Source organism: Sus scrofa, chromosome X (assembly GCF_000003025.6).
Source record: "Sus scrofa isolate TJ Tabasco breed Duroc chromosome X, Sscrofa11.1, whole genome shotgun sequence".
Classification (NCBI taxonomy): domain Eukaryota; kingdom Metazoa; phylum Chordata; class Mammalia; order Artiodactyla; family Suidae; genus Sus; species Sus scrofa.
The window spans coordinates 117,643,389-117,667,561 of NC_010461.5; positions in this window are offsets into that span (position 1 = coordinate 117,643,389).

Here is a 24,173-nt window from a genome sequence, read left to right on the forward strand (position 1 = left end):
GACAAAAATCTCAGTATTGAGTCCTTTGTCTTTTATTGAGATTGTTCCTAAGTATTTTATTTTTTATGCTATTGTAAATGGAATGTAATTTCTTAAATTTCATTTTCAAATTGTTTGTTGCCAGTATATGTAAACACAGTTGGTTTTCTACACTGACCTTGCATCTTGCCATCCCGCTAAAGATTAGTTTCACTCATTTTTGCTTATGGTACGTCCCTTAAGAGGTTTTTTGTTTGGGTTTTTTGTTTTTTTTGGTTTTTTTGTTTGTTTGTTTGTTTTGTTTTTTGCTTTTTAGGTCTGCACCCACAGCATATGGAGATTCCCAGGCGAGGGGTTGAATCGGAGAGCTATAGCTGCTGGCTTACACCACAGCTACAGCAACGCAGGATCAGAGCTCTATCTGCAACCTACACCACAGCTCACAGAAATGCCTGATTGTTAACCCACTGAGAGAGGCCAGGGATCAAATCTGAGTCCTCATGGATGCTAGTCAGATTCGTTAACCACTGCGCCATGATGGGAATTCCGAGGTTGGGTTTTGTTTTTTTTTTTTTTTTTGTCTGTTTTTTATGTAAGCAATCCTGGCATCTTTATAAAGATTTTTATTTTCCCATTCTAATATGTATGTCTTTTATTCCCCTTTCTTATCACACTACATTAGCTATGGCTTCCAGAACAAAGTTTAATAGTAGAGATGACAGTAGAAATCCCATTGCTGTTACTAAATTTTAGGGGAAAATGTTCTATATGCTATCTGCAGGGTTTTTTTTTTTTAATAGTTCCAATTAATTAAATTGAGACTACTCCCTCCCTACTCCTATTTTGCCTACAGTTTTTATCATGAATATGTGTTAACTTATACAAGTGGTTTTGTTTCATTTGTACATAATGAGATGACATCATTTTAATCTGATCTCTTGTTACTATGATAAACTGACTTGATTGACTTATACAAAACATAGATGTATATGTTTTACATATATGTTTGTGTTTGTATGTATATACATATATATTTTCTAGCTCTGTATACAGACAGGGTCTAGAAGGAATAGTAATCAGCACATATAGTACCCAGGTCTTAGTTTTTTGATGCTATTGTCCACCAGAACAGGAAAAAAAGAGAGAGAGAGATTCTTGGAGAAATAACTGATTCCAGACCTGAGGCAGAGAAACTATAACATGAACATGGAATATCCCAAAGTATGGTAAATGCTCAAAAGTGGTCAAAAGAATATAGGACTCAGTTGGATGGGTTCCTTCTAGCCAGACTGGTAGCAATTTACATGTAAGATCAAATTATGATATTAACAGATATGGCCCATTGAACAAGATATTAATCCATGTTTCCATACTCACATTAATAAATTTATGAATAAATGTTTTAATGATGTAATTCATAGAAATCTATACTATCATTTCTCCCAAAAATGGATGGCTTGAGTCTTAACATGATTAAATATTAGATAGACCCAGGTCAAAAGACATCTTATAGAATTTTAAGAACTGAACTCTACTTAAAAACTGTCAAGATAGTGAAAATGGTACAAGATTGAGGAACTGTTCCAGATTAAAAAAGTCTAAAGGCATGTGACAACTAAATGCACATTCTAGATCAAAAACTAAAAGAGGGAATCCCACTGTGGCACAGTGCGTTAATGATCTTGCTTGTCTCTGTGAGGATGTGGGTTCAATTCCCAGCCAGCAGAGTAGGTTAAGAATCCCACATTGCTGCTGCTGTAGCATAGGTCACAGCTCCAGATCATATTCAGTCCCTGGTCTGGGAACTTCCATATGTCACAAGAGCAGCCAAAAAAGGGAAAAAAATAAAAAAAAACAGAAACGAAAAGAGGTATTTTTGAAGAAGTTGGCAAACTTTGAATGAGGTCTGAGTGTAATGTAATTTTTAATGTCTTAATTCAAATGACTAAAGGGCTATGTTAGACAGTGTGGTTGTTTAGAAAATGCACACTAAACTTTTTAGTGGCTGTTATTTATTCTCAAATGACTGAAATGAGAAATGAAATTATTTGTCAGAAAAATTGTGTGTGTGTGTATTCAAAGTCAATAAACACAGTGAGAAAGAGATGGGACAAATACGGTGAAGTGTTGAAAATGGGAATAGAGGGATTTGTGTGAAAAGTATAATGGGCATTTCTTGTAATGGTCTTGCAATATTTGTTTTAAAAATTATTTCAAAATTAAAGTACAAAGAAATATAATTTAAATTAAACTAAAATACAAAGAAGGGACATCCCTTATATAGAGCATAGCGGTAGGTGTTATAGTAGGTTTGAGAGATCTGGCAACTGATCAAGGAAAAAGAAAACCCCTGAAGAGAGTAACAAACCATCAGTCTTACTGGACAGAACTGGGTCAAGGTTGGATGAGAGGAAAGCCTATTTTAGCATGAGATGGTCCAGAGGCAATGGCATGGGGACAAACATCCAGAATGGCAAGCAGGCAAGGGAACTCCCACAGGAGAAAGGGATCAGAGAGGTGCCTTACATATCTAGGTGATGTCACTTAGCAGTGTAATAGGGAGTCTTAAGGTCAGAGAGCTCTAAAGGGCCATAGCAGTCTGGGGTCTTATATCTACAAAGTTCTGTTTTAATGAGTAACATCTACCAAGTGAGATTTTGCAGTGTATGCAAAGCAGGATGGCCATCAATTACCAAAAAAGGGGGGAGCTATTTTGAAAATAACTGGACGTGTAGAAATTTGAGTTTTGTACCAGCAGTCTTTTGAACTAACAGGGCTCAGGCTTCTGTGAAGTAATCATATATGGGCCAACACAGAGGTCCATCTTTAGCTCATTGATATAACAGATGTTTCTTTCATTATACACTCTGCCTTTAGCTGGTTTGTTTAGTTGTTTTATATTTGATGCAATTATTGATCTGCATGGGTTTAAGTAGAGCAACTTGCTATTTGTTTTCTAGCTGTCCTCTTTTTCTTTATTCCTCCTTCTGTGCCATATTTTGGGTTAATCAAATATATTTAGCATTTTAATTACTGTACTGCATTTTAAACTATAACTCATGCTGTTTTCAAGTGTTTTCTCTATTAAAATAAATATGCTTAATATACTATATCTACTTACAGCTCATATTGTTCAAATTTATATACATTAGAATGTTACCAAAGAATTCCAATTTCCCCATTTTTAGTGCTATTGCTGTCATACATTTATATTTCACATCCAATAAACTTCACAATAAAGGGTTACTTTTGCTTTGGAGAGTTAGTTGTTTTAACAAAGAAATTAAGGAAACCATTTTCAAACTTTCCTTTCTATATATTTATATATTTATCTTTTATGGTGATATTCTTCCTGTAGTGCCATTTCCTTTAACATTTATCTAAAATTTTATTTATCCCAAACTGTTTCTGTTTATCCCTCATTTTTGAAGAGTATTTTCAATGCATAAAGAATTCTGGCTTGACAGGGAAACTCTTCCTTCCTGCTCTAGGTTTTAAAAAAATTTTATTTCATTCTTTTATGACCACTTTTTTCTGATGAGAAATCAGCCATCAAACATATTGCATTTCAAACTATGAAATGTGTTTCTTTTTCTTTTCTTTTTTTTGGGGGTGGGGAGCGTACCCAAGGCATATGGAGGTTCCCAGGCTGGGGGTCAAATTGGAGCTGTAGCCATTAGCCTACACCACAGCCACAGCAATGCCAGATCCGAGCCATGTCTGTGACCTAAACCACAGCTCATGGCAATGCCAGATCCTTAACCCACTGAGCGAGGCCAGGGATCCAACCTACATCCTCATGGGTACAAGTCAGATGCGTTTCCACTGAGCCACAGAGGGAACTCCTGAAATGTGTTTATCATAGATTGATTTGTTTTTAACAGACTTTGGAAAAGAATCAAATAGAAAATCTGGAACTGAAAATTACAATGTCTAAAATGCAAAATCTTAACAACGGATTGAAGATTATGGGGGAAAAAAGTGAACCTGAAGATTGAGAAACAGAAATTATCTACTATTAAGAACGAAAAAAGATAAAGATTTAGATAAAAGGGAAAGAAACTCAGTGATTTGTGAGATAATGTTAAAAGGCCTAAAGACTGTATAATTGGGCCAAAAAGAATATTTGAAGAAATACTGGTCAGGAATTTCCAAAGTCTGTTAAAAACAAATCAATCTATGATAAAGAAACACATTTGATACACTGGAATACAATATGAATGATGGCTGATTGGAGTTGAATTATGAGACCTATGATGAAGCAGGGAAATGTGCTATTAAGAAATGAAGTTGAAAGAAACAGACTCAAAGATCACCCTGATATTGAAATAAACAGTTAAGGATGTTAAGGGAATAGAAGATCACAGTGAATGATCAGATCAGAATCTCAGCTTCATCCCATGTCTCATAATTTCTGTGTAATTCAGGACACTGTGACACTGTAAGGAGTTTGAAATAAGCTGTCTTCCTTTAAGGGATATTGTTTTGACTTGCAGACAGTTAATGCCAGTATCTCCTGACACTGTATTAACTCTAGCATCACCATTCAACTCCAATCTACACATTAGGCAATGTTACTAAGCCTTGTGCGTCCTTGCCCTACATGTGTGTATCCTAGTTCTTGGCCAAAGAAACATCATACATAATCTCACAAACTTCTGAAAGCCCTCTTCTATACAGTTTTCCCTTTTCCAGTACTCTGAAAATTATTGTAAATATCCCTCTTCAACATCTGCTCTTGAAACAATAAGCATTTTCCAAACGTTTTTGAAAATTCCCTAGAAAGCATATGAGAGATTTAGGTTTGAAGACTGGATCTGCCATTTTATTGCTATATAATATGGGATAATTTCCTGTATTCAAATTGCTTCATCTGAAAAGCGAGAATCACACTGTCTGTTTTTTAGACCTGTGTCAATTCTTAAATGTATATCTATGCCTAGGACAGTGCTCGAAACAGAATGCTGTTCAGTAAATGACAGCACTAATAACAGTATTAGCAATAGCACATTAGTATTTGTAATATAACCAAATGACCTTAAATATGACTCTTAACCACAGTCTCTAGAAATATAAAATCTAATATTTTATCTTAATATGGAAATTACATTTGATAACATTAAAATCCCTGCATCTTAATATAGATTCTATTAAAATACAAAAAAAATCAATAATTTCTTTTATCATCTTACAAAATTCGTTCACAGGTAGCCACAAATAAGCTTTGAATTTGGCCATGCCTGTGGTTTAAATTTCAAAATATCTTTGATATTTAGGCTTAGTTAATACTTTGGATTTATCCAGAAAGCATCAGATAAAAATATGAGGATCAAGAAGTATCACTTGAACCTATGATTCACAACATTCAATATGTACAGAAGCTCATTAGTGATATTGGTAAAGGTAGAAAAAGAACTGCTAATGACAATTTAATAAAACTATGACATGCTTAAAATAGAGTAGATTATTCTTGTTTGGGAGCTACAGTCTTCTACAAACATCAGGTCTTTTTTCTTAATTTAATATTCATTTTTAAATCCAAATATATTAGCCTATGACCTTAGCCTCTCTGGTTCCTGGTATCTAAAAAGGTAGTTCGGGCTTCACATTTAAGGTAAAATACAGTGCTTTTCTAGAACTTTCTCCTCAAAATGATAGAAATAATAGCTGAAATAATCAACCTAAATTCCATTCAACCTCTAATATCTTTCTTATGGTGCATGATTTACAAGATTTTTAATTCTCTGACTAGAGAACTTATATGTTCACCTTCACCACATTTAACTTAGTAACTTCTGAGGTTTAAGCTAAAATTGTTTAGCACTTTTGATTAGGATATATTTATCATGGAAATCTAAAGCTGTCAGTCTATTACTTCGAACAATTTCACAGTCACTCTTTTCCCAATTCCATACTTATAATCTGACATATCTTTCATGTTCCACACTATGAATTTCATGTGACACCCTTTGAAATACCTAGTAAATTTTCATGAAGGATACAGAGCCAGACAGCATGAGAAACAGTATGCCTACATAAATCTTGAATGGAGTCAGGAGTAGGGCAGTGAAAACAATGACCTGAAGTAGAATTTTATAAATTACTTCTGTTGTATAATACTGACTTATAGCTATGTATTAATGTGAAGCCTAAAATTATTATTGCAGTATTGATTTCTAGTCAATATAAGTGACTTAGGAAGATTGATAACTTTTTAAAAAATAGTTTGGCTAAAAATCTCTTGTAATTGAGAGCATTTTCTGCAGCATTGATTTTAAGGTGTAATAAATAATGATGTAATTTTTAAGTCTGTACATATATTTTAAAGATATTTCTTGAGTTTTTCCTTCCATGATTATTTTCAGTTTTCAGAAGTTTGTTTAATGGATATTTTCTTCATTCTCAAAATCGCTGACTCCCAATTAGTGGAAAGATTTTTAAGCAGAGAATATGTCAAACTCATTTAAAAATAAAAATCTCTTGATGCCTAACAGTGTATCATAGTTGAAAGGTATAGAGTAACTCGAACCGAATTGAGATTCAGGGAGCCTCTGCTGTGAATGGCTTTTGCCTTTGAAAATTAAGTCCATATTCTGGAACTTTGCTCTGCCCAAGGACTATGCAGACAGAAGCATATTGTCTCTCTCAGGCCACAGTCATATCATTTCGTGAATTCTGACTGCAGAGTTATAGATGGTTTTGTCATGGACCAAAAGCAAGTACTTGAGCTACCTCTAAATTAATTACTTGCAGAGAACAACCATCCTAAAAAGGCATCGTGATTTCACGTGAAGTTTTGTTTATTGCATATACCTTGGTACCTTTGTATAAACTATACCCATCCACTGTGGTAATCTATTACTGAAACATAAAGGAGGTACCTTGTGAAACACTGACAACACCTGAGTACTAAACAAGGCACTTCAGTAGGTAATATATTGAATTTCAAGGACCATATTAAACTAATGAACATATATTATTTAAATATATGCAGCTGATATTCCATTTGTTTCACAAAATTAAAATTATAATAGAACAAAATCAATTAATCCTTAATACATATATGTTTATATATATAAACATACACACATACAAAGAAATAAAACTATTCATTACTTGACTGAAAACAGACTTTACCCTAACCTTTGCTGTTTCTATGGTAAAATGAGTATTGATTAGCACTTTTATTTAGAATTATTTTAATCAGAAAAGAATACCTTATTAACACCTATCAATCAGATGTCTAACCAGTTGTTTCCCTTAAAATATCTCCTGCAATTTAGGAAGGAAAATTCACAGCTATTTTGGAGAAGCCAAGTAAATATCTTCATACATATAGACATTTTTTTCTATTTTTCTTTTCTTTTTTTTTTTTCTTTTTTGTCTTTTTAGGGCCGCACCTGCAACATACAGAGGTTCCAAGCCTAAGGGTCTAATTGGAGCTGTAGCCACTGGCCTATGCCACAGCCACAGCAATGCCAGATCCAAGCCGTGTCTGCAATTTACATCACAGCTCATGGCAACGCTGGATCCTTAACCCTCTGAGCAAGACCAGGGATAAAACCCACAACCTCATGGTTCCTAGTCGGATTTGTTTCCACTGCACCATAACGGGAACTCCTTCAATTTTTATTTTAAATAAACATAACTGTTTGAGGTATTTTATCATCAAGTTATTTCATTTTTATCAAAAGCACTAATTTGCTATTTAGATTAGAATAAAAATCTATTTGCCCTCACTACCTCTACTTCTTTATTCTTAAGACTGAGTTTAAAATAACAACTTGATTTTTATACTTTTAGTAATTAGCAATTCACAAAGATACCAATGTTATGAATCAATGATTAACCAGAAAAAAATACACCTGTTAAATGCACACAATTAGATGTAAATATAAGCTCCAAAATTCTGGGCAGACTAACTCCAAGGCTCTATTACACTGGCACTTAAACATGTGGCACTCAAGGATTCTGGCTGCTTTATACAATACAATACAAATATTAATCCTATAGGGTACCAGCTAAGCATGATAAATGAGTACGTGAAGCAGCCTGTTTGAAAAACTTAGGCCCAAAGAGGCCAACTGATGAGAAATCATCTCCTTTCTCATTCCAAAATTGTAGGAAGAATAAATAAAAGAACCAAAATGTAGTATGAGAATTTCAATGTGAAGAAGTTCTACAAAAACAAATACAATTTAAATAAAGCTGGGTTACATTTCAAAAGGCTCATTGGTACTGTCAAGCCATGTATTTTATTCTTTTCTATCATAGGGAAAGACAGACCATTCTTTCTGGAAAGAGTCTGGCATAATAAAAAGTACCTGAAATTTGAAATCAAATATACATAGGTTCTATATATAGGTCTACAACATACTAGCTGTGAAACATCATATATCTTAACATTTATGAACTTCAGGCCCTACATCTGTAAAATGGAGGGTATCTTCTTAATATGGAGGTCATAGAAGACAAAGCATGAAAATAAGCTAGCATAGTACTTAAACATAGTTGGAATACAGCAGATGGTAATTTCCTTTCCCTTTCTATATGAAGGGTCGACTGTTATATGGTTCATGCAACACTCTTTTTAACTCCTACCAGAACTTAAATACCTCCTTCAAAATACATAGCCTACCTGGAAAGCATAATAGACTTGGTCTTTATGTGTTTTCATGGTCTTTCCTGATTACTGGTCTTGTAGGGATCTTTATTTATGCAGTCTCTCCTAAATTTTCTCCTGGGGTCATTGCTGCAGCCATGTTTTTCATGCTACGCTGACCATCTCTACCGCCAAGTACATCACGTAATTCAAATGTGAAAAGGAACACAGCAAACTTTTTGAAGAACTCAAATACTTCACAACGATTGAGGAACTGCAAGTCTCCTATCTTGAGAAGATAGTGTTCCTCAAATGCGAATTTGATTTAGAAATGAAAACAAAGCACAATCATTAATCATTATTTATTCATGTTTGCAATGTGGAGAAAATCTCTCTGCACAATTTCTAAAATGAATGGAGTTCTCATAAGCACAGATTTTTGGCCTATTAAGCTAATAAGAAATAATTTGTGTTTTCTAGTAATTAGAATTGCTTGAGACCACACAATGGCTTTTATGTTTTTCATTTTAAGCAAATCACTTTTATGTATCATCTTTTTTGCATGCTTCCAAATCAAACTTCCTCAAACTAAAATTTTACTACACTTGTTTTTCCCCACCAAAATTTTTTCAAACTGTAATAGACAAATAATCTAAGTACAATGGTATGTGTCAGAACATACGCATACTTTATGAAGGACTCACTGGTAATTAAATGTTTTATCTATTCTTAAGAGGAGCCACAGTAACCAAAAGCTTATTAGAATTTATTATTAGTACTAGTAAAAATAAATGGTAATAACAAGAGTGCCTTACATTTAAACAGCAACTTGAGAGTAAACAAGACTTTTACCATTTTGATACTGTCAGCATAGGTAAGTAAGTGTGAACTATGAAATGAAATTCATATTAGATGAGATGAGTGCAAGACCTTGAGATGGTTCACTACTGCCCTCAAGATCAAGTCCAAATGTCTGTCCTCACATGCAAGACTTCCCACTATCTGATTGCAGTTTACCTCTGCAGACTTCTGCCTCTTCTGTTGCAACTCTCTGCATAACCATTGTTCCAGCCTCAGCAGATAATGCATTATGCTACAAAGGAATCCTGGACTTCCCGGTCTTTGTACCATTACCCATGCTGTTTCCTCCACTCTCAACAAGGCTGCCTCCCTCTGGGTAAATCAGCCCAAATAGCATAAACATCTGCTCCCATGGAAAGCATTACCTTCCTCCTTTCCCAATCCATAAAAACTATTTGTCCCAGTGCCTGCTTCTGACTTTTCAGAGTACTCTTCTGACAGAACATGTCTCTTTTGCCAGTATTGTTGCACCATCTTTTTAAGTTGTCTCTCTCCTCCCAAATTTGTCCCTTACCCTATGGTAACTAAATTCAGATATGATTATGTTACTCCTTTTGAAAAGCATTCAAATCTTTTAACGCTTGCTCACTTTCTCTACTTCAGCCACACTTGCTCATAATCACCCACCTGAAGGCCTTGACATATGTAAGGCCTTAAAAGCACTGCCCCCCCCCCCTCAAAAAAGGATGCTCAGTCCCCAAAGACTTTAGGACCATTAATATTGACACTGGATTTTTTTATATGACGCATTAATAGTCATCCCTCAGTATTTGCAGGGGATTAGTTCCAGGACCCATGTGGATACCCAAATCCATGGGATGCTCAAATGCCTTATATAAAGTGGTATATTATTTGCGCATGACCTACACACATTCTCCCAAATACTTTCTTTTCTAAAATTACAGTTGATTTATAATATTATATTAGTTTCAGGTGTACAGCATAGTGACTCAGTATTTTTACAGATTAAATTTATTAAATAAACTTAAAAGTTATCGCAAGATAAAACTATAATTCCTTGTTTTATACAATATATCTTTGTTGCTTATCTATTATATATAGTAGTTTATATCTGTTAATCCCATGCCCTGAATTTGTCCCTCTCCTCTCCCCTCTCCACTTTGTTAACCACTGGTTTGTTTCCATGAGTCTGTTTCTGTTTTGTATATACATTCATTTGCATTATTATCTAGATTCCACATATAAGTGTTATCATACAGTCCCTGTCTTTCTCTGTTTGACATTTCACTAAGCATAACATTTCCTAGGTCCATTAATGCTGCTGCAAATGGCAAAATTTCACTCCTTTTAAGGTTGAATAATATTCCTTTGACTATATACCACACTTTCTTTACCCATTTATCTGTCGATGGACACTTGGGTTATTTCTACATCCTGGCAATTGTAAATAGTGGTGCTATGAACACTGAGGTGCATTTATCTTTTCAAACTAATGTTTACATTTTTTCTGGGTATATACCCATGAGTGGAATTGGTGGATGATACGGTAGTTCTATTTTTTTTAATAACCTCCATAATGTTTTCCATAATGGCTACACTAATTTACATTCTGACCGACAGTATACAAGTGATCTCTTTTCTTCACATCCTCATTTGTTATTTGTAAACCTTTTTGATGATAGCCATTCTGATAGGCATGAGGTAATCTTGTTGTTTTGATTTTCATTTCTCTAATAATTAGTGATGCTGAACATTTTTTCATGATGTAAGTTTATGTGATCTTGATCAAAATACCCATGATATTTTTCACCGGACTAGAATAATCCAAAAATTATCTGAAACCACGAGACCACGAAAAGCCAAAGCAACCTTAAGAAAAAAGAACAACGCTGGAGGTACCACTCTCCCTGACATCAGACTATACAACAAAGCTACAATCATCAAAAGAGTATGGTATCTACTGGCACCAAAACAGATACATAGATCTATGGAACAGAAGACAGAGCCCAGAAATAAACCTGTGTGCCTATGGTCAAATAATCTATGACAAAGAAGGCAAGAATATACAATGGAGAAAAGACAATCTCTCCTATAAGTTGTGAAAGGAAAACATGTAAAACAATAAGATTAGAACATTTCTTCACACCACATGTAAAAATATATTCAAAATGGATTAAAGACCTAAATGGAAGGACTGAAACAATAAACTCCTAGAAGTGAACAGAGCAGAACAATGCTTTGTACGTGTTTAATACATAAATTAGCAATATTTTTGGGATCTGTCTCCTAAGGCAAAGGAAAGAAAAGCAAAAATAAACAAATGAGGTGTAATTAAATTTAAAAGCTTTTTCATAGCAAAGGAAACCTTCAAAAAACGAAAAGACAATGCAGAGGATGGAAGAAAATATTTGCAAATTACATGACAGATATGGGGTTGATGTCTAAAACAAATAAACATCTCAAATAAATCAGTACTAAAAAAATTAATCCAAACAACTCAAGAAATGGGCAGAAGACCTGAATAGATATTTTTCCAAAGAAGATATACAAAAGGCCAATAGGCACATGAAAAGATGCTCAACTTCCATATACTTTAAATCATCTCTAGATTATATATAATACCTAATACAATATAAATGTTATGTAAATACTTCTAAATGAAATGTAAATGGTATGCAAATAGTTGCCAACAAATTCGAGATCTCTTTTTGAAACTTTAAATATTTTTCCAACTTCTTGATCTGTGGTTGGTTAGATCAGTGGATACGGAATTGGTGACATTATATTTTTATTATCTCTTACCTGCTTCTAATCAAAACTGACACAAGGAACTCCCAGGACAAAGCTCATTATTAGTTGAAATTTAATGGAACCTATTTGTAATGAACATCTTTTCTTCTGGCTGGGGCCAATGGATAATGTTTCCTAGAAAAAAAATTTGCTAATGGCAGTAATGATCTGGGCATGGAGAGATGTGATGAGTACATTCCCAACAGAAGAGTGATAAGCACTGTAAAATCTTGCCTTTTATGTGAGAACAGCTGACGGCACAACAGCCACTGTATGTTAGTTCCATCCAGCATGTCTGCAGTAAGTTTGAGTGTTTAATGTGTTCTCATTTAAGAGTTCCATTGTTCTACGTAAATTCAAATGAGTACACAGACAGACCTCATAGATAGCACGGGTTTGATTTCAGACCACCACAATAATGCCAATATTGCAATAAAGTGAGTCATATGAATTTTTTAGTTTCTCAATGCATGTTTACACTATACTATAGTTATTAAATGTGCAACAGTATTATGTCTTAAAAAACAATGTAGATACTTTAATTAAAAACAGCACTGTTGGAAAATGGTGCCAATTGATTTTTCTGGATGCAGATTTACCACACATCTACAATTTGTTTAAAAAAAAAAAAAAAAGCTAGTATCTGCAAAGTACAACAAAACAAGGATTGCCTGTATTCAGTTTAACTATATGACTTAGAAACCTCAGAAAGCATATTCTTCCCCTCTTTCAAGTAGTAGGCACTATCAAAGTACCATCAGGCAAAATGGTACAAAAATGGAAACTTGAAACCATATAGCAATGATAACACAGCAAACCTAAATGTACATGTCTGACATTGTTCATATTTAGGTAATAATGTCAGTCTAATATTTGACCTTTGTTCACTGAATGTTTTTACTTAATTCCAAATTTTGCATTTGAAAAGTTGCCATGGCATTTTGTTTGATAAGTGAGACTCATGAAGCAATTTGAGGATTCATTTTTATTATCACCACCATCCACCACTTAAAATTAGTAAATTAATCTTCCCATGAAGGTTGAATTCTAAAAATTATTATTGCTGTGGTAACCAATAGGAAAGAGAAAGCATATTGCTTGGAGCTTTGTAAAACACACAGGTGTCAGAATTAAAATAGAACTAGTCAGGGAAATATCTAATATAATTATTGGTTGCATCAGTGTATAAAAACCCAATTTATGATTGTATACTGCATGAAGGTGAAACTCTGATTAGACCAGAAAATTTACATGTCTTAAAGCAGTAATCAGCTCAATTGGTAAAGAAAAACATTAACTGTATATAGTGAGTATCTCCCCCCCACACACACACACGGAGGTGATTCTAAATATACTTTTAGTATCAAGCCATTAAATTTGTCTTACTTTCATTTACTTCATCAGTAAAATGATGATTAAACACACAGACACGAACACACAGAGTTCCATCTTTGTTACCTCATGGAAAAAGAATGAAGAGAAAATGAGATAATGTGGGTACAAGTGCTCTATAAACTCAAGACTACATCTAATGATGAAAATGATGAGTCCCATAAGGAAATCCATTAGAAATTCAACAATGTTGACACATTTCCACCCTGAAGATTTTACTGGAACAGGAAATAAGTAGCAAATCTAACAGATTTAAATCTCTCATCAAATAATTTCCCTTTCAACGTTACTGAAGTCCTAATCTAGGGTAACATAGCTCTAGGAAGGAAGTTGGGGGTGGCAATGAAAAGGGCCAAGAGCATAATCCAGATAAAATCGAACATTTTCATCCCCACTTTCAAGCATGTTTCAGCATGGTGAACCTCAAATTGGAGTCCAAAACTCCCTTAAGAGCAATATACATCTTTATACATAGTTTTATGAGCCTACAAAGAAGGGAATTAGCAGTGATCACACAGCCAAACTTCCTAAATTTTGTTTCATCCATCCCCTTATACCTAATTCTAAATTCTATACTCAACCAAGGGAACTCTTTTTCTTTATTTCCCTTCAAAACTCACTGTTTTACTTCAATGGTTTCACTTTATCATCTTGCTTCCTGAATCTTTTCTTTTTCACAACACCTCTCCATGTACCTTTTATTTTGAACATTCTCATTCTTGTTTCTAAGATATTTCATTTTTCCATCCCAAAAAATTATGCTGCCCACTATTCACAGCAGCCAAGACATGGAAGCAACCCAAACATCCATCGACAGATGAATGGATAAAGAAGATGTGGTGTACACACACACACACACACACACACACACAATGGAATACTACTCAACCATAAAACAGAATGAAATAATGCTATTTGCACCAACATGAATGGACAAAGACATTATCATACTAAGTGAAGTAAGTCAGAGAATGACATATCATATGATATCACTTATATGTAAAATCTAAAAAAAAAAGGATACAAATGAACTTATTTACAAAACAGAAATGGACTCTCAGACATAGAGAACAGACTTGTGGTTGTCAGGGTAAAGGGGGTTGAGGAAGGGATGGAGTGGGAAGTTGGGGTTAACAGATATCGATGTAAGCATATTATATATAGAATGGATAAAAAACATGGTCCTACTGTATAGCACAGGTGACTGTATCTGACCACTTGGGATAAACCATAATGGAAAAGAATATGAAAAAGAATATGTATATGCATAACTAAGTCACTTTGCTATACACCAGAAACTAACACATTGTAAATCAACTATACCGCAATGAAAAAATAAAAATAGATGCTGCTCAGCACAGTGGTAATTCAGAAGCACAAAGTTTCTTCCTCCTTAAAAGTAGGGCAAGAATGTAACATGCTTCTACTACAATATATATATTTTTCCTGACACATACAGATTTATTGGGAAGGTGATTTATCTGTGTCAACTTGAACTTCCTAAAATCCAATTGAAGACACAAAGGTCAGCAAAACAAGGTCTTGCAGCTGCAGATCACAAAGTTCACGCATTGAAGGACACACATTCTCCCCAGCATCACCCCCACACAGGAGGAAGTACCTGATTCTTCTCCAGAGGCTACATTTTATGACTTAAACAAAGTTAACAAGCCAAGGAAGGGATGTATATGTGTGCAAAATAATTTTATATACATTAGATATTAATATATAATATTTTACATATTATATATGATATGTGACATTTGAAGTTATTATGGCTCAAAAGGGATAGATGTGGAACAAGGAATGAGAACTAGGTCAGAAATGAAAAGAATACTCCAAAATAGATTCAAGTTTACCTATAAATTGAATATATCATAATGGTAGCATTTCAAATCAGTGGGAAAAATGAATCTTAATTAAATTACTCTGGAACATTCTCGAAATAAAATGAAACTCCCTTGCTTATTCATTCAAAATAAACATATTTCAGAGACTTAAAATATTAAACCGCTGGGAGAGTATTTCCTAAAATTCTATATATATAAATTGGGAACAGAGGTCAGTGAACCAAAAGAAAAAACATGAAGTTTTCGAGCACATAAAACATAAAAACAAATCAGTATTATGAAAGGCATTGTAAACAAAGTTCAAGAGCAGTTGTCAACCTGGAGTATATACTACTAAGTTAACAAAGTATTGATCCATCTCAATGTAAAAAAACCCATAATCCAATAGAAAGAATCTAAATGGCAAAAGAAATGGATTGGATGTGCTGGGTATCTCCTGTTTACCCTCCCGTATCCACTTCCTGTTCATCTTATGGCTCTATATGGTGGGGATGCTGACCCCTATGAATTATATCAATTGGCTCCCTTGCCCCTGGCTCCTTTTTAGGGGCTTGGCCAATGAGAGGTACAGTAAGGAGATGAGGGAAAGAGGACAGTCAGGGAAGGTTATTTTGCCCCTAGTTCTGTTCCTGCCAGGTCACTATGGGTTGGCTGTGTCTCTCCACCAAAGAACATAGCTACTGTCAGGTGCTCCTCCCTATCAATAGGCCGCACTTGCCTCATCAGGCCTAGTAGTGGTACGAGCTCCCTATGGTTTCTCCCTCTGGGGTACTGCTTTAGCCATTGTTGATGTTCTAAAACCAGAGGTCCTCAAAGCATAGTTCAGAGAACCCCGGGGGCCACACAATACTTTTGGAGACTGTATGAGGTCTCCAAAATTTATATTCAAGATGATGATAAGTTGCCATTTAACTTTATCCCAATGGATGGAATGCACAATATACAGCCATATTCTATTAAACTGGACATTAAAGAGATTTGTAAAACCGTGAAATGGTACAGCTCTTCTCACCAGTTATGTTTTGGAAAATATAGCTCTTTTCTATAAATTAGGTTTTTATATCAACTTATTATGGGTTTACTAATATTTTGAAACAAAATTGATATTATTAAATACTTAATTTTAAAGTCTAACATATTAAGTATAGATAGTTTACACACATAAAAAGAAAATTGAAATCCTTAAAATTTGACAGTATAAAGTGGTATGGAGTCCAAAATGTTTGATTAACCACTACCTAAAACACTCTATCCCCCCTTTATAAATGGTCTCTTTTATTTAACACTCCCAAATTTGCCTCAGTTGAGTATGTCATGTTACTGGCCAGAACTCTGAGTGATACACTGCAAATTCAGAGAGGATATATAAATTGCCAGGAAACCTCACTAATAGTTAAAGAAAATAATTAACACAATACAGAGAGAGAATTTTATGCCTGATATATTTTTCTGGAAAGATTTGGAACACTCAATTTTTTTTCTGCAAGTAGAAGGAAGCCAGTGTTTTCACTAATTTTGGGGGGAGAGAGTACAAATTTTAGGAGGGCAATTTTTCAGTATCTCTTAAAAACAAAAATATGAATGTTTTAGGACCCAACATTTCAAATTCTAGGAATCAACCCTTCAGAAATAAAATTGTGAGTGCTTAAAAAAAAAATCTCATTACAGTGATATTCACCACAACAGTTCGCAACAGCAAAAGAGGAAAGTAAAAATACAAAGAACTGAATATTCATCAAGAGGAAATTAGATAAAATACTGTATAGCCACACAACTAAATACCATGCACGTGCTTCAAAAACAAACACAAATTATATCTATGTGTACTTGGCCTAAAACTATCAGTATGATATTACAAGGGGAAGAGATAAGTTACAAAATTACATATATAGCATAGACCATTTTCATGTGCATGTGTATACATATGCATCATGTATATCTTTCAGTTTTAAGAATGAGAATATCTGGAACAAATTATTTATTAGATGAAATAGGAGGGGTGGCAGTAGAAACTTCCACAAAAAGCAATTTTTTAAAAAAGAAAATAGAAGAACTTGGGAGGGAGGAGGTAGTCTGAAGTTACTTAACATGAACAAATAGCCCAGCAAAACTCAATCTGAAGATATTATTATATTGTTGATACTCATTGATATTCATAATAATGATTATGGCTTCATAAAATAGTTTTATGGCCAGCTTTTATCTTTGCACAGATTTATAGAATTCTAGTCTATAGCAAACACAAACATGCTCACACATTTTATTATAATCGTAAAATAAGAAAACTTTGCTGTAGCTTTTTCACTCTTCCATCACACTTTGTTCCTAGTGCCCTTGTGCCCTCCTGGTATTTAACTCCCTCAGAGCCTGGCCATAATCAGTCCTAATATCACCTATTTGCTTTGTTAATCTTATCTCCAATGCATTAAAAACTAACAAATCAAACAACACTACTGTGACTTAACAGAGAGGGTGCAAGACATGGATTGAAACCTCCATTACTTAAGATGTGGAACTTAGGCAGGTTCTGAAGTCACTGGGCTCTAGATTCTCATTTGTAAAATAGAAATCCCATGTTGTCCCTAACATTACTTTGAGTTTCAAATCAGGTTAGGTCCATAAAGTATCTAACATTTTCAGTGTGTTCGTTTTTTTTGTTTTTTTGATGGTTGCCCCCTTTTTTTTAAGATTTTTATTTTTTCCATTATAGTTGATTTACAGTGTTCTGTCTATTTCTACTGTACGACAGTGACCCAGTCATACATATATAGTTGAACTTGAATAGAAAGCTTTTTTCATCTTCATTATAAAAACTGTTAGGTAATAGAGAGATAGTGGGCATATTATTTAGGGTGTCTGGGATATTTTCTGTCTCCTGAAATCTGTCCATACTTACAAAGGGTCCTTTAGTCATCTATGTGTACCTGGTCAACTGCAAGCTGAATAATAACCCTGTAAGACCAATTATAGGAACTGCATTGTCCAATTTCTATTCAAGTCCCCTTAGGCAGGGAGGGTCAGGGGTGGGGGTGAGAGGGAGTATCTGAACAAAAACAAGAAGGAGCGAACAACTTCCTCAACACACAGGAATGGACAAAACCAGTAAGTTATTTGCCCCCTTTGGGCTTACACTCCAGTGTGAGAGGGAAAAAAAATAAAGAAGTAAATGTTTAAAATGCAATTCCTTGTATAGATAAATGTCAGGAAGAAAGCACCCGTGGAAGGAAGCTGTGACCTGCAGGGCAAGAAAGGCTCCTTTTTTGGGGGCAGTGGGATGAACACTTTCTGAGAAGGTGACTTGACCAGAGAATTTAAAGACGTAAGGGAGTGACTTGTAAATATATCCGAAGGAAGGTCACAAAGAGCATCCCCAGCAGAGGAAAAGAGTAAGAGCAAAGAGTCTGAGGTTTGTTCAAGAAATAGCATGCTGCCGGATGTAACTGGAGCTAAGGGCAGATAGCAAGAATGCACCTCAGAGAGCCAAAGCAAGGCCAGAACAGGAAAAGAATTATAAGGCCGTATTTGTAGGTTGGCTTTTACTCAGATATATATTAACTTTTCGTTTGTTTGTTTTTGGCCATGCCTGCAGCCTGCAGAAGTTCCCAGACCAGAGACAGAACCCACACCACAAGTAGTAACCAGAGCCACAGAAGTGACCACCGGGTCCTTAACCTGCTGTGCCACCAGGGAACTCCAAGTCTATCTTAACTTTTAAAAGATCTCATTGGTTGTAGTGTTGAAGAAACATTATAGGGGTTTGAAACTCAGAATATGCGTTGAAGGCAGAGTGGGCAGAACTGCCCGGATGTGAAGTGAGACAGACTGGCACCAAGTCCATTTATAATGAGAAAATGACAAAGATGGGAAAGACTGGAGAGAAGGATAGGGTTGGAGGATGGCTGCAGTTGTCTGTTGGAGTGTTAAAAGCAAGCTGCCCCTAGATTTCCAGCGGAGACTGTGTGTGTGTGCTGTCAGACAGTGAATCTGGATATGAGGAGCCACCAGAACACAGACAGTATATGAAACCACAGTAAAGGGTTAGATTACTGAGAAAAAGGGTAGATAAAGAGGAAAAGATGAGGATGGAAGATGTTTCACTCAATATGTTCCAGTATTTAGAAATCAGGAGGATGAAAGACAGCCATAGGGAGTGAGGTGAAACAGCATGCAAGTTGAAAGGTGATCATGCCAACTGTGGGGCATCAAAGCACAGAGAAGACATGCTCAGAGTGGAGGTGTGGCCACCTGTGTCAACTGCTGCCGAAAAAATGCATCCTTAGAGGAGAGGCGGTTGGGAAAGATGGAGGTGGTTGGTGACCCTGACAGGTACTGTTTTAGGGGAGCAGCCAAGAAGAATACGTGAAGGTCACTGTTGTGAAGACAGGAGATTTGATTAGCAAGGCAAGTAGAAAAATTAGAGGAGTACAGTGCATCAAGTGAGAAATAAAAGGTGAGTTCTAAGAGAGGGCTTAGGCTTTTAAAATGTCTTGTTAAGATGGAAACTAGTGGAGTTCCCACTGTGGCTCAGTGGTAATGAACCAGACTAGTATCTATGAGGATGCAGGTTCAATTCCTGGCCTCGCTCAGTGGGTTAAGGATCCAGCGTTGCCCTGAGCTGTGCTGTAGGTTGCAGACGTGGCTCAGATCCCAAGTTGCTGTGCCTGTGGTATAGGCTAGCAGCTACAAACCGATTTGACCCCTAGTCTGGGAACTACCATATGCCACAGGTGCGGTGCTAAAAAGCTAAATAAAGCAAACAAATAAATAAATAATAGATGGAAAATAGTATAGCAAGGTATGTCATTGATGGAATCCTCCAGTAAAAACAGAAGTATAAGTTGCAAGATATGCCTCTTTTTCTTGAGTTTGCAATAGGTCGTGGGGATCTGGGGTCCAAGTGGAGACATCTTAATAGGGACAACTAAGCTGGCACAATAATTTGAAAGGTTGTATCTGTGGACACAGATGTGGGGTTGCTAGCCTTGGTAACGGGAAAAAATGAGAGCTGATTCTCACCTGAAATGGCTTCTAGTTTCTCAATGAGATAAAATGTGAGGCCTGAAGTTCAAAGTTGTAAGTGGGGAACAGTATGGGAGGCTTGCTAAGACAGGAAAAGTTCGAAACAGTCTTCTTCAAGAGTGACGGAATGAACACATTGGGAAATGCAGCAAAACCACCAGGCAGTGCTGAACACCCAGTCATGGGCTTTCCTTGAGCAACAAGGAACTGCACAGGGACAAGGACAGAGTCTACAGGTGACTGGCAAGAGGACAGGAGAGGGTGCGAGGGAGCTGAGGGCACAAGTGAGGGAGTGGTTTCAACAACAGAGGATGGGATATAAATTAGGGAGAAGGAAAATAATAGCACAAGGCAGAGAAGGAGCATAAAAATGCGGTACCGTCAGTCCCTAACTGGTCATGATGGCTAAAAGAGCCAGTGTTGGAGGAACTCCAAGGGAGCTGGCTACGCAGGTCGCAATGTTCTGAAAGTGGTGCCTGAAATAGAGACTTGGACTGTGAAGCTCTTATTGCTAATGACAAGGTCTGGAGTGTGCATAGTGATAAATAAGTGGAGTGGGATGAAAGAAAAGACCACTGGACATACCCTCAATAGGAGAAACACACTATCTACATTAAGAATGCTGATAGGGGAAGGGGTGGACAGAAATCCCCAGAAATTAGCATGGTGGAATCGACAATAAGCGAGCAAGTGGCAGGGAGAGAGCGAAACTCAGCTACCCATTTTAGAAGGCTGTGGAAAAGTCTGTATCATCAGCAGAATGGCATCTTTCAGCTGGACCTTGAATGTGAAGGAAATATTGAAGGTTGATGACACTGAGGACGATGCGTTCCAGAGAGCACAAGAGAACATTTTAGAAGGTCACTGAAGGATGAACTATGTGAAGATAAGTATCTGGGCAATTTAGGCATGTGCTGGAGAGTGAGGTAAACAGGGATTAAGGGATTGATAGGATTAGACAAGATGGTCTCTTATAGGAAGTCATTTCTCAGCTATCAAAGAAAAGATAAATTACGTCTGGTATAGGCTCTTAAGAACTGTTAAGAAACATGTTCAGGGGCCATCCAAAATGATTACACATAGAGATATTACTTCTATGAGAGGCAGTGTAGCACAGAATAAGCTGGACAAGAGACAGTGAACATGAGGTCTATACACTCTGTGCCTCAGTTTCCTTATCTATAAAATGGGGATGGTGACATTACCTATCTCATAGGTCTGTGGTAAAGGATTAAATAAGGCAACGTATGGATGGTCTTTACCACAGTCCTCAGAGTAAGAGAACAAAATGCTATTGCTGTTACTATGATGAAAGATGTGGTTACACTCTTCTGGAAAAAAATGTATGTATAGGCTAGTTCTTATTCGCCAAATTCTCCAAAAATGAGCTGCTCTCTCTTGTGTGTGTGCGTTAAATTACATGAAACAGGTCCAACTCCCAAAAGAAGCCATGTTTATCCCTCTACAGTTTCAGTTTTTCAACTCTTCATTTTTGGATCATCTAACTGCATAAAAAGGAATTTCCTTTCAACTTCTATTAAAAATTAGGTGTTGGCTTTTTCAGTCCCTTGGGTAATGTTCCTGAAAGTAGGTGTTGGCATTATAGTAGAAGTTACGGGCTGGTATTAGCTTATTAGGGATTTTTACCAGTTTGGGCTGAAATGTACTTCATGGGTCACGAGTAGAAAAGACCCTGATGCCCTCCATCCAGATTTATAAATACTTTGCCAGAAAGCTAGTTGTTTAAAAGGACTAGTATGCTAAAGGGGACTATGATACTAAAGCCTAGTACTCGTAAGACTAAGGGGACAAAGTGTAGCATGACAGTTGATAACAATATTTTTGACCAGTAAAAAACTAGTTTAACACTTAATAGTTGTAGTCAAATACATTTTCCAAGAGTAGAGGGATTTGAAGCCTTTAGAATTTTCCCTAAAGCATTTAATATGGTCTTTTATTAACAGTTTGTGAATCCTGTCTTCCTTTTTTTAACAGACTTAAGATATTTGGGTCTATGCATCTTCTCCCTAATTATACAACATTTATAACCATGGAAGATAGTAGATCTATGCCCCCAAATCCCAGTCCCTATTCTGGTAGTGTCTCTAGCAGGTGACAATTATGTAACAATCCATAAAATAGAAACTCTGGTTTATAGAAGACAATGGAAGCCATTAGATGGAGAAAACACAGCCATTCTCGGATTTTAATGCATGTTTTAAATCATTTCCATGGGAACCAACATTTGGCACAAGGGCCACTGTTATGAAAAACAGTTAGGAGGCAGCTTCTACCAAGCCAGATGGTTAATTTTTAACAGGGGAATATAACAAGGAGGAACTGGGTTATATAACTACTAAAAACCCTTGATAATGGATTCAAGTGGACTCCATCTCTGGGCTTTCTTACAACCCTCTGTCAATGCTACAATCGCTGGCAACAATGTTATCAACCACAGGAAGAAGCACTACTAGTTGCAAGATACCTGAAAAGGTAAATACCACAGCTGAAGAAATCTAAATAGACATTTCTAGACTGATCAGGAAAGTTAGGGTCAAGAACCCTGAGGTTCTCTAAATAAAGGTATATGAGGAGAAGCAGCAAGGCATAGGGGGAAAGCGTGTTGGTTTAAGTTTCCAGAGAAATTAGAATAAAACTAATTATCCAAATTAACTGTCAGGACACTTTCAAGCCAGCAATATATACTATCACTTTGCACTGCATAGAATCTGAGCATTCTCAGATTTCAGTGCTAAAAGGAACCCTAGAGAGTCTGTCAGCTACTCAAAGTCACACAGACAGTTGTCACCACAGGTGGGAGTTGAGCCCTGGGACTAAGTAAGACTTAAGACAATCAGGCCAATAATATTTATCTGGATATCTGCTCCCTTGAGGAAGTGCTAGACCCTGGCCTTCAGGAAATTCTTGGAACAACTATTTCCCAGATTCTTTTGCCAACATCTTATGTGCTGCTTATTCTTATACCTGTAGCCACATATCAGGTGCCAGAATTTAAAGTGAGGTGGGACATTATCTTTCCTTTCCCTGGAAGCTAACTTTAGTTATAGGGCTTACATAATATGAGAAAATAAACCCTTGAGATATACTCATGTGGACAGAGAGACAGAAAGACAGACACACACACACACACACACACCAGGGTGTAAGCAACATATCAGTATCTTGAGGTTCAATTCTAGAAGCTATGACTTTAAATTTGCTGTGATCTTGAGAAAAATCTGCTTCTTCATACCTCAATTCTCATAGGCATAAAATGGGTTTAATGATAACTGTCTCAAAAGGGTATTACCAATCTAATTAATCCCTGAACTATGAGAGAGTATATTACAACAAATCCAATTTCAAAAGAAGGAACACACTGCCTGTAAGTCTTCATTAACAGGTATATGATTTTTTTCCCTTTTTTCTTTCTTTTCTTATTCATTGTAATATATCGATTTTATAAAACTAGTATAGCAATAACGTTTTAGTAAAAACCTAAAAGGACAGAATGATTTTTTTTTTTCCTTTTCTAGGGCCGCTCCCGCGGCATATGGAGGTTCCCAGGCTAGGGGTCTAATTGGAGCTGTAGACCCCAGCTGACGCCAGAGCCACAGCAATGTGGGATCTGAGCTGCGTCTGCAACCTACACCACAGCTCACAGCAACACCGGATCCTTAACCCACTGAGCATGGCCAGAGATCGAACCCACAACCTCA